Consider the following 12,427-nt stretch of genomic DNA (forward strand, 5'->3'; position numbering starts at 1 on the left):
GACCTGGCCGTCCCTCTAAACTTTCAGCTCATACAAGGAGAAGACTGATCAGAGATGCAGCCAAGAGGCCCATGATCACTCTGGATGAACTGCAGAGATCTACAGCTGAGGTGGGAGACTCTGTCCATAGGACAACAATCAGTCGTATATTGCACAAATCTGGCCTTTATGGAAGAGTGGCAAGAAGAAAGCCATTTCTTAAAGATATCCATAAAAAGTGTCGTTTAAAGTTTGCCACAAGCCACCTGGGAGACACACCAAACATGTGGAAGAAGGTGCTCTGGTCAGATGAAACCAAAATTGAACTTTTTGGCAACAATGCAAAATGTTATGTTTGGCGTAAAAGCAACACAGCTCATCACCCTGAACACACCATCCCCACTGTCAAACATGGTGGTGGCAGCAACATGGTTTGGGCCTGCTTTTCTTCAGCAGGGACAGGGAAGATGGTTAAAATTGATGGGAAGATGGATGGAGCCAAATACAGGACCATTCTGGAAGAAAACCTGAAAGTCTGCAAAAGACCTGAGACTGGGACGGAGATTTGTCTTCCAACAAGACAATGATCCAAAACATAAAGCAAAATCTACAATGGAATGGTTCAAAAATAAACATATCCAGGTGTTAGAATGGCCAAGTCAAAGTCCAGACCTGAATCCAATCGAGAATCTGTGGAAAGAACTGAAAACTGCTGTTCACAAATGCTCTCCATCCAACCTCACTGAACTCGAGCTGTTTTGCAAGGAGGAATGGGAAAAAATGTCAGTCTCTCGATGTGCAAAACTGATAGAGACATACCCCAAGCGACTTACAGCTGTAATCGCAGCAAAAGGTGGCGCTACAAAGTATTAACTTAAGGGGGCTGAATAATTTTGCACGCCCAATTTTTCAGTTTTTGACTTGTTAAAAAAGTTTGAAATATCCAATAAATGTCGTTCCACTTCATGATTGTGTCCCACTTGTTGTTGATTCTTCACAAAAAAATACAGTTTTATATCTTTATGTTTGAAGCATGAAATGTGGCAAAAGGTCGCAAAGTTCAAGGGGGCCGAATACTTTCGCAAGGCACTGCATTTTCTTTTGGGTGGCCCCAGTGGGAATCAACATGAGCCAACTGGGGGCCACTGACTTCATTGTAAGACGAGAGGATGGAAAGTGTCACGGTGCTGTAGCAGCAGCTCTTCTTGGTCTGCATCTTTAATATCACTACAAACCATGACGTGCTGCTACGACAGCTGCCTGAAAATATGGGCTCACTGGTTCAAAGGTAACTTTAACAAGATGAAGTGTACATAGTAAAATGTGTTGCATTAAATAGGAAGTTGGTTGGGATACCATCGAGGATCAATTGTTATGCAAAAGATATGGAAAGAGATTCATGTGATCTCCAGCCAGCTATTTTCACAGGAGATGACTTAACGTAGGCCCTGCTAGGTCAAGAGTACTCAAATAAGCAAAATAATGTTTAGTAGTATGTATTGGAAGGCCTGTAAGTCTAGATAATTTTCATGCAAAATAAATGTATTCATCTCTGGTAAGAACAGTACATTTCCTGATATAAATTAATGGCGGTAAAAACATTGTAATAAAAAACCATTGGGTATAGATAGCTCCTCCGGATGGACACTAGAGCAACAGCAGAGGCCCAGCCTCCTTTCCTTGTGCCTCCATAAGGTATGAATAAAAAATGTAATGTTTTCATGGATTGATCTAATAATGTGGCCATTTTGAGAAAGTAAGGAAGGCAAGTATATATTATTAAAGTATAATTTGAAGTCCATTTGTCAAGGGCTCCTTACCTCCAGTAAATGCCTGTTTACGTTTCCTAAACTCTAAACCTCCAGGGCACATACAGGACTCCTTGACTTTGAATAGATTAGGTTGAGTTCGTGACAATTCCTGCCTTGTAAAAAAAAGAGCAGTTAGGCTACCCATATATGACAATGTTAAAATGCAGTACAAGAACAGCAGGCGAATATTGTGTCAAACTTTTAAATAATTGTTTAGAAAATGTGTATAATCTGAAAAGAATAGCTTTTTCAAATTTGAATGAATAGTGAATTGAGCGTAAGCAACAACTGATGACTCATAACAGCAGCCTAGAACATGACGAAGCACACCCTTTGCAACATGTCCATTCTTATCACCCTTTTCTGTCAAAAGCAGTGGCCTGTGTCACAGTCATCCACTTGTACTAATACTGATTGATCATCACATAAAATTATAATAATATAGCTTTTTTAATCAATGTGGTTCTGCTTACTAGACTACATTTTTATGGCTTAAAGCAGTTCAACATGTGCACAAAATAGCCTATCCTTAAAAGGACCATCATTTCAACAAAATGTTATTATTGTTATGATAGGCTACTATTTATAATGTTATGTAGGCTTATATATGTGTTGTACTAATAGTCTATCAGCCTATTCAGATAATGTTTCCCTATCTTTTGGAAAAAAACGAACACGTTTCGAAATGCAGTTATACTCATGTTGTTGCAGGAATAGCATGCTCACTTTACGTGCATCGATGTAGCCAATTATCTTTTCAGCTAAAGTTTGTTATTCGCAACAAAGTAGCCTAACCTTTTGCTCGCTACGGGTAATTAAACAATGCCGTGTTCATTCTAAACCAATCGATTCAGCGCCATTGACTTATGTAATGTGTGAAATAACGCATAATCAGCAAAAACCTCTACCTTATTATAAAGTCAGTGGCAATAATAAGACATTGCGCAAAATGGTGAAAGTTGTATATTACAAACTCAAAGTATATTTTAATCAATTAAGTTTATAGTAATTAAACCTCAGAATTTACTAAATTACTGAATGGGTTGAACAGATGTGAATATGAGAAAAAGAATCCCCAAAATATCCAAACTTACCTCTAACCCAATCGAAAATGGCGCCGAAACGTTAAAAAAAAGGTCCTACATTTCATTGTATGCTCACCAGCAAGGCTGCAGTGACGGCTACATCATCCCCCATGGCGTAGTCGGGGGAGGAGAGCATTTCAGTCTGTCGTGGCACTCTTTTTTTAAATTTATTTTTTACGAAGAATAATGTTCATGATATCAAATAATTTTACTTTGCAGGAAAAATGTATTAGAGTCATGGAACGCTATATCAATTCCCTTAAATAAAATGCTATTATTTCTTCATGAATGAATGAAGTGAAGAAAAATATAGCGCGACACCTACCTACAGAAACGATTTACTCCCCTACCACCACCACCAGCCTTATGTAGGCCTAGTTTCAATCATTAAAATATGTGTTTGCATTCAGCAATACATTTATTTAACTAGGCAAGTCAGTTAAGAACAAATTCTTACTCTCAATGGCGACCTAGGAACAGCGGGTTAACTGCCTTGGTCAGGGGCAGAACGATCGATTTTTACCTTGTCGGCTCAGGGATTCGACCTTACAATTTTCCGGTTACTAGTCCAACGCTCTAAACACTAGGCTACCTGCCGCTCCATTGTATATAGCGTCGTTATTATTTTATTGTGTTACTTTTCATAATTTTTTACTTTTGTATATTTGGTAAATATTTTCTTAACTCTTTCTTGAACTGCATTGTTGGTTAAGGACATTTAAGTAAGCATTTCACGTTAAGGTCTACATACACTTGTTGTATATTTATCTGTGGTATAATTTTTTATATGGATTATGTGGATATTCAAGTACAAAACACAAAGCAGTGTGTTTTATTATATATTTGGAATTATATTTTGAACCATGAAATGTTTCTAAAGGACTAACCAAGTCTAGCCTACTCAGACTCCCTCAGATTTGAGCACTTTTTTGTTGTTGTTGGTATCACCTGACCCTAGTAATGACCTTCTTGTCTCCTGGCCTAACAGCTTGTGTCTGTTATTAAGAAGACAGGGCTGTAGTGGAGCAGGTTAAGAGCTTCAAGTTCCTTGGCGTCCACATCAAACGAATATGGTCCAAGCACTCCAAGACAGTGGTGAAGAGTGCACAACAAAACCTATTCCCCCTCAGGAGACTGAAAAGATTTGGCATGGGTCCTCAGATCCTCAAAAGGTTCTACAGCTGCATCATTGAGCGCATCACTGGTTGCATCACTGCCTGGTATGGCAACTGCTCGGCCTCCGACCGCAAGGCACTACAGAGGGTAGTGGGTACGGCCCAGTACATCACTGGGGCCAAGCTTTCTGCCATCCAGGACCTCTATGCTAGGCTGTGTCAGATTAAGGCCCTAAAAATTGTCAAAGACTCCAGCCACCTTAGTCATAGACTGTTCTCTCTGCTACCGCATGGCAAGCGGTTACCAGAGTGCCAAGTCTAGCTCCAAGAGGCTTCTAAACAGCTTTTAACCCCAAGCCATAAGACTTCTGAACAGCTAATCAAATGACTACCCAGACTATTTGCATCTTTCTGGTAAGAAGAGTGGCGGGGGCGTATGCCTCATGACTAACGAGACATGGTGTGATGAAAGAAACATACAGGAACTCAAATCCTTCTGTTCACCTGATTTAGAATTCCTCAAATCAAATGTAGACCGCATTATCTTCCAAGAGAATTCTCTTCGATTATAATCACAGACATATATATCCCCCCCCCAAGCAGACACATCGATGGCTCTGAACAAACTTTATTTAACTCTTTGCAAAATGGAAACCATTTATCCGGAGGCTGCATTCATTGTAGCTGGGGATTTTAACAAAGCTAATCTGAAAACAAGACTCCCTAAATTTTATCAGCATATCGATTGCGCAACCAGGGGTGGTAAAACCTTGGATCATTGTTACTCTAACTTCCGCGACGCATATAAGGCCCTGCCCCGCCCCCCCTTTCGGAAAAGCTGACCACGACTCCATTTTGTTGATCCCTGCCTACAGGCAGAAACTTAAACAAGAGGTTCCCACGCTGAGGTCTGTCCAACGCTGGTCCGACCAAGCTGATTCCACACTCCAAGACTGCTTCCATCACGTGGACTGGGACATGTTTCGTATTGCGTCAGATAAAAATATTGACGAATACGCTGATTCGGTGTGCGAGTTCATTAGAACGTGCGTTGAAGATGTCGTTCCCATAGCAACGATAAAAACATTCCCTAACCAGAAACTGTGGATTGATGGCAGCATTCGCGTGAAACTGAAAGGGCGAACCACTGCTTTTCATCAGGGAAAGGTGTCTGGCAACATGACCGAATACAAACAGTGCAGCTATTCCCTCCGCAAGGTTATTAAACAAGCTAAGCGTCAGTACAGAGACAAAGTAGAATCTCAATTCAACGGCTCAGACACAAGAGGCATGTGGCAGGGTCTACAGTCAATCACGGACTACAAGAAGAAACCCAGCCCAGTCACGGACCAGGATGTCTTGCTCCCAGGCAGACTAAATAACTTTTTTGCCCGCTTTGAGGACAATACAGTGCCACTGACACGGCCTGCAACGAAAACATGCGGTCTCTCCTTCACTGCAGCCGAGGTGAGTAAGACATTTAAACGTGTTAACCCTCGCAAGGCTGCAGGCCCAGACGGCATCCCCAGCCGCGCCCTCAGAGCATGCGGAGACCAGCTGGCCGGTGTGTTTACGGACATATTCAATCAATCCCTATCCCAGTCTGCTGTTCCCACATGCTTCAAGAGGGCCACCATTGTTCCTGTTCCCAAGAAAGCTAAGGTAACTGAGCTAAACGACTACCGCCCCGTAGCACTCACTTCCATCATCATGAAGTGCTTTGAGAGACTAGTCAAGGACCATATCACCTCCACCCTACCTGACACCCTAGACCCACTCCAATTTGCTTACCGCCCAAATAGGTCCACAGACGATGCAATCTCAACCACACTGCACACTGCCCTAACCCACCTGGACAAGAGGAATACCTATGTGAGAATGCTGTTCATCGACTACAGCTCGGCATTCAACACCATAGTACCCTCCAAGCTCGTCATCAAGCTCGAGACCCTGGGTCTCGACCCCGCCCTGTGCAACTGGGTACTGGACTTCCTGACGGGCCGCCCCCAGGTGGTGAGGGTAGGCAACAACATCTCCTCCCCGCTGATCCTCAATACGGGGGCCCCACAAGGGTGCGTTCTGAGCACTCCTGTACTCCCTGTTCACCCACAACTGCGTGGGCACGCACGCCTCCAACTCAATCATCAAGTTTGCGGACGACACAACAGTGGTAGGCTTGATTACCAACAACGACGAGACGGCCTACAGGGAGGAGATGAGGGCCCTCGGAGTGTGGTGTCAGGAAAATAACCTCACACTCAACGTCAACAAAACTAAGGAGATGATTGTGGACTTCAGGAAACAGCAGAGGGAACACCCCCTATCCACATCGATGGAACAGTAGTGGAGAGGGTAGCAAGTTTTAAGTTCCTCGGCATACACATCACAGACAAACTGAATTGGTCCACTCACACTGACAGCGTCATGAAAAAGGCGCAGCAGCGCCTCTTCAACCTCAGGAGGCTGAAGAAATTCGGCTTGTCACCAAAAGCACTCACAAACTTCTACAGATGCACAATCGAGAGCATCCTGGCGGGCTGTATCACCGCCTGGTATGGCAACTGCTCCGCCCTCAACCGTAAGGCTCTCCAGAGGGTAGTGAGGTCTGCACAACGCATCACCGGGGGCAAACTACACTACCCGATGTTACAGGAAGGCCATAAAGATCATCAAGGACATCAACCACCCGAGCCACTGCCTGTTCACCCCGCTATCATCCAGAAGGCGAGGTCAGTACAGGTGCATCAAAGCTGGGACCGAGAGACTGAAAAACAGCTTCTATCTCAAGGCCATCAGACTGTTAAACAGCCACCACTAACATTGAGTGGCTGCTGCCAACACACTGTCATTGACACTGACCCAACTCCAGCCACTTTAATAATGGGAATTGATGGGAAATGATGTAAATATGTAAATATATCACTAGCCACTTTAAACAATGCTACCTTATATAATGTTACCTACCCTACATTATTAATCTCATATGCATACGTGTATACTGTACTCTATATCATCTACTGCATCCTTATGTAATACATGTATCACTAGCCACTAACTATGCCACTTTGTTTACATACTCATCTCATGTGTACATACTGTACTCGATACCATCTACTGTATCTTGCCTATGCTGCTCTGTACCATCACTCATTCATATATCCTTATGTACATATTCTTTATCCCCTTACACTGTGTATAAGACAGTAGTTTTAGTTGTCGGAACTAGAAGCACAAGCATTTCGCTACACTCGCATTAACATCTGCTAACCATGTGTTTGTGACAAATACAATTTTAGTTGATTTGATTTGATTTGCCCCCCTCTTTTACGATGCTGCTACTCTGTTATTATCAATGCAAATTCACTTTAATAACTCTACCTACATTTGAAATCGGAAGTTTACATACACCTTAGCCAAATTGTTGTGAGGTGCATGCTGGAGGCAGAGAAGACAGGCGCAGGAGAGCGAAAACTGATTTACAACGGTGTCGTTTAATATCTATAAACCACCGTCAACAGAACAATACAATAAATGGGTCAAACAAAACCTGGTAATACCAGCATACCGTGCACAAGCACAACAAGAAAACAATTACGGTCAAGGACATAGGGGGAGAACAGAGGGTTAAATACACAGCATGTAATTGATGGAATTGGAACCAGGTGTGATGGAAGACAAAACCAATGAAAAGTGGATCAGCGATGGCTAGAAGGTGAACGCCGCCCGAAAAAGGAGAGGGACCAACTTCGGCGGAAGTCGTGATAGTACCCCCCCTTGACGCGTGGCTCCAGCAGCCCGTCAACACCGGCCTCGGGGACGACCAGGAGGGCGAGGCGCAGGGCGATCCGGACGAAGACGGTGGAACTCCTGCATCATTAAAAGGTCCAACACGTCCTTGACTGGAACCCAGCACCTCTCCTCCGGACCATACCCCTCCCACTCCACAAGATACTGAAGGCCCCTCACCCAACGCCTCGAATCCAGTATGGAGTGAACGGAGTACCCCGGGGCCCCCCGATGTCCAGAGGGGGTGGAGGAACCTCCCGCACTTCAGACTCCTGGAGCGGGCCAGCCACCACCGGCCTGAGAAACACATGGAACGAGGGGTTAATACGGTAATCAGGTGGAAGCTGTAACCTATAACAAACCTTGTTCACTCTCCCCAGGACTTTAAATGGCCCCACAAACCGCGGACCCAGCTTCCGGCAGGGCAGGCGGAGGGGCACGTTTCGGGTCGAGAGCCAGACCCGGTCCCCTGGTGCGAACACCGGGGTCTCACTGCGGTGGCCATCTGCGTTCTCCTTTTGGCGCCTCACGGCCTGCTGAAGGTGAACACGGACAGCTTTCCATGTCTCCTCCGCGTGCCAAAGCACCAGAACCAGCTGGTACCCCAGTACGCACTGGAAGGGAGAGCGGTTAGTGGAGGAGTGTGAAGCGAGTTCTGTGCCATCTCGGCCCAGGGCACGAACTCCACCCAATCCCCCGACCGGTCCTGGCAATAAGACCGCAGAAACCTGCCCACATCCTGGTTCATTCTCTCCACCTGCCCATTACTCTCGGGGTGAAACCCTGAAGTAAGGCTGACCGAGACCCCCAGATGTTCCATGAACTCCTTCCAGACCCTAGACGTGAATTGGGGACACCGATCAGACACCATATCCTCAGGCACCCCGTAGTGCCGGAAGACGTGTGTAAACAAGGCCTCCGCAGTCTGTAGGGTTGTAGGGAGACCGGGCAGAGGGAGGAGACAACAGGACTTAGAGAAATGACCCACAACGACCAGGATCGCCGTGTTACCCTGTTACCCTACTTCCGGAGCCGACAGAGATGGCCACCTCGCTTCGCGTTCCTAGGAAACTACACAGTATTTAGCTTTTTTACGTGTTATTTCTTACATTGGTACCCCAGGTAATCTTAGGTTTTATTACATGCAGTCAGGAGGAACTACTGGATATAAGAGCAACCTCAACTCACCATCATTATGACCAGGAATACGACTTTCCCGAAGTGGATCCTCTGTTTTGCCCACCACCCAGGACAATGGATCGGATCAAAGCCGGCCAACCAAAATAACGATGCCGCAAAAGGGGCAGACGAAGCAGTCTTCTGGTCAGGCTCCGGAGACAGGCACATCGCGCACCGCTCCCGAGCATACTACTCGCCAATGTCCAGTCTCTTGACAACAAGGTTGATGAAATCCGAGCAAGGGTAGCATTCCAGAGAGACAGAGACTGTAACGTTCTTTGCTTCACGGAAACATGGCTCACTCGAGACACACTATCGGAATCGGTACAGCCAGCTGGTTTCTTCACGCATTGTGCCGACAGAAACAAGCATCTTTCTGGTAAGAAGAGGGGTGGGGGAGGTATGCCTTATGATTAACGAGACGTGGTGTGATCATAATAACATACAGGGACTCAAATCCTTCTGTTCACCTGACTTAGAATTCCTCACAATCAAATGTCGACTGCATGATCGACCAAGAGAATTATCTTCGATTATAATCATAGCCGCACATATTCCCCCCCAAGCAGACACATCGATGGCCCTGATCGAACTTTATTTGACTCTATGTAAACTGGAAACCACATATCCTGAGGCTGCATTCATTGTAGCTGGGGATTTTAACAAGGCTAATCTGAAAACACGACTCCCTAAATTCTATCAATATATCGATTGTGCTACCAGGGCTGGTAAAACCCTAGATCATTGTTATTCTAACTCATATAAGGCCCTCCCCGACCCTCCTTTCAGAAAAGCTGACCACAACTCCATTTTGTTGCCTATAGACCGAGACTAAAACAGGAAGCTCCTGCGCTCAGGTCTCTCCCCCACATCATAGTTTCGCTCCGCCGGGCTGAGCTTCTTTGAGAAGAAGGCACAGGGGCGGCGCTTCGGTGGCGTACCCGAGCGCTGAGAGAGCACCGCTCCTATCCTAGCCTCGGACACGTCCACCTCCACTATGAATGCCAAAGAGGGATCCGGTCACTCTCCATCTCTACCCCTGACGTGGAAATGCGATGCCCTAGGAAGGAGACGGTCTGTTGGAAGAACAGGCATTTCTCAGCCTTGACGTACAGGTCAAGCTCCAACAGGCGACCAAGCATCCTGCGCACCAGAGACACATGTTTGGCGCATGTAGCAGAGTATATCAAGATGTCATCAATACACAGCACTACACCCTGCCAGTGCAGGTCCCTGAAAATCTCCTCTACAAAGGCTTGGAAGACTGATGGCGCATTAATCAACCCGTACGGCATGAAGAGGTACTCATAGTGCCCTGAGGTGGTACTGAAAGCCGTCTACCACTCGTCTCCCTCCTGGATACACACCAGGTTGTAAGCGCTCCTGAGATCTAGTTTGGTGAAGAAGCGCACCCCTTGCATTGACTCAATCGCTGTGGCTATGAATGGTAGCGTGTAACTATACCTCACATTGATCTGATTCAGACCCCAATAGTGAATACACGTGCGCAGACCTCCCTCCTTCTTCACAAAAAATAAACTCGAGGAGGCAGGTGAAGTGGAGGACCGAATGTACCCCTGACGCAGGGATTCGGAGACATATGTTTCCATAGCATCCGTTTCAGGCTGTGAGAGGGGATACACGTGACTCATGGGAAGTGCAGCGTCTACCTGGAGATCTATCGCACAATCGCCTCGTCGATGGGGTGGTAATTGAGTCGCATTCTTTTTGGAGAAGACGAGAGCCAAATCAGCATATTCAGGGGGAATGCGCACGGTGGAGACCTGGTCTGGACTCTACCGTAGTAGCACCAATGGAAACCCCTAAACACCTCCCAGAGCACTCTCGCGACCACCCCGTGAGAGCCCTCTGTGGCCAAAAAACAGTGGGGTTATGACAAGCTAACCAGGGTAGGCTCAGCACCACGGGAAACGCAGGAGAGTCAATAAGGAAGAGACTAATTCTCTCCTTGTGACCCTCCTGCGTCAACATTCCCAGAGGAGCAGTGACCTCCCTAATCAACCCTGACCACAATGATCGACTATCTAAGGCGTGAACGGGGAAGGGCACAGCCACGGGAACAATGGGGATCCCTAAACTATGGGCTAAAGCTCTATCAATGAAATTCCCAGCCGCGCCTGAATCGACGAGTGCCTTATGCTGGGCATGTGGGGAAAACTCAGGGAAAGTGATATACACAAACATATGTACAACAGAGGGCTCTGGGTGGCAATGGTACCGGCTTACCTGGGGTGATGCCAGAGCGCTCTGCCTGCTGCCTCGATCCCCAGAGGAACCAACCTGGCACCGACCGACAAAATGACCTCTGCGGCTACAGATGGTGCACGAGCTGGAACCACCAGACCCCGATCTGAACGTCCGCGGGTAGCCAGCAGGTTGTCCAGCCGAATGGACAGGTCCACCAGCTGGTCGAATGTGAGGGTGGTGTCTCTGCAGGCCAACTCCCGACTGACATCCTCACACAGTCTGCAGTGGCAATGGTCGCTCAGCCAGGGTCCTAAACTCCAGCGTGAACTCCTGGGCGCTCCTCGTCTCCTGCCTCAGAACTCCCGGACACGCTCCTCCATCCCTATATCCGGAGTACCTGCTCCTGCTGACTCCATAGTTTTGGTCCGTAATTCTGTAGTGAGGTGCGTACTGGTCGCAGAGAACTTGACTTCCTTCCTTCTTCCTTCCTTCTTCTTCTTCGGCTGTCTCATTGTCGTCGGTGATCAGGCCTTCCACTTCTGTGTTGTCGGCAAACTTAATTATGCTGTTGTAGTCGTGCGTGGCCACGCAGTCATGGGTGAAACAGGGAGTACCCAAGGGGTCTAATCACTCACCCCTGAGGGGCCCTGTGTTGAGGGCCAACGTGGTGGATACATTGTTGCCTACCTTACCTGGGGGTGGCCCATCAGGAAGTCCAGGATCCAGTTGCAGAAGGAAGTGTTCAGAAGGATGTTTCAGACTACTAGAGCCACACGCACGCACACACACCACAAGAGTGTATTAGAGTTTATTTTATTTCCCAGCATTTAACAAATTATTTCACAAAATAGGATTTGGGGGGTGCATTATGTTCCATAAAGATTGTCATAATGATTTTTCATTTCACAAGTAGTAGTTATTACATATTTCTAGAATGTAATTGATTGAACATTTACATACAATTTTATCCACTGTATATTTATTACATAGGCCCAAGCTTACTCTTCCAGAAGATTATGCAGTAAGGCCATGGCTGCCCTTCTATCGTCAACAATATGTAACAAACGTTTCTTCAAACGTGCTAAATGTGGCACACATTACATAGATCAAGTGTCTGGAGGGGTGACCCGTCATAACAATTGAGCAACACCGTAAATGAATATAAATAGAAAATTGGGCTTTTGGACTGTATAACGTCTGCAGGAAATAACTCACAATCGCTGCAGCCATTGGCCAGTTGTCTGCTTTTCAAACGGGCACATTA

The sequence above is a fragment of the Oncorhynchus gorbuscha genome, linkage group LG23 (genome assembly GCF_021184085.1).
Source record: "Oncorhynchus gorbuscha isolate QuinsamMale2020 ecotype Even-year linkage group LG23, OgorEven_v1.0, whole genome shotgun sequence".
Classification (NCBI taxonomy): domain Eukaryota; kingdom Metazoa; phylum Chordata; class Actinopteri; order Salmoniformes; family Salmonidae; genus Oncorhynchus; species Oncorhynchus gorbuscha.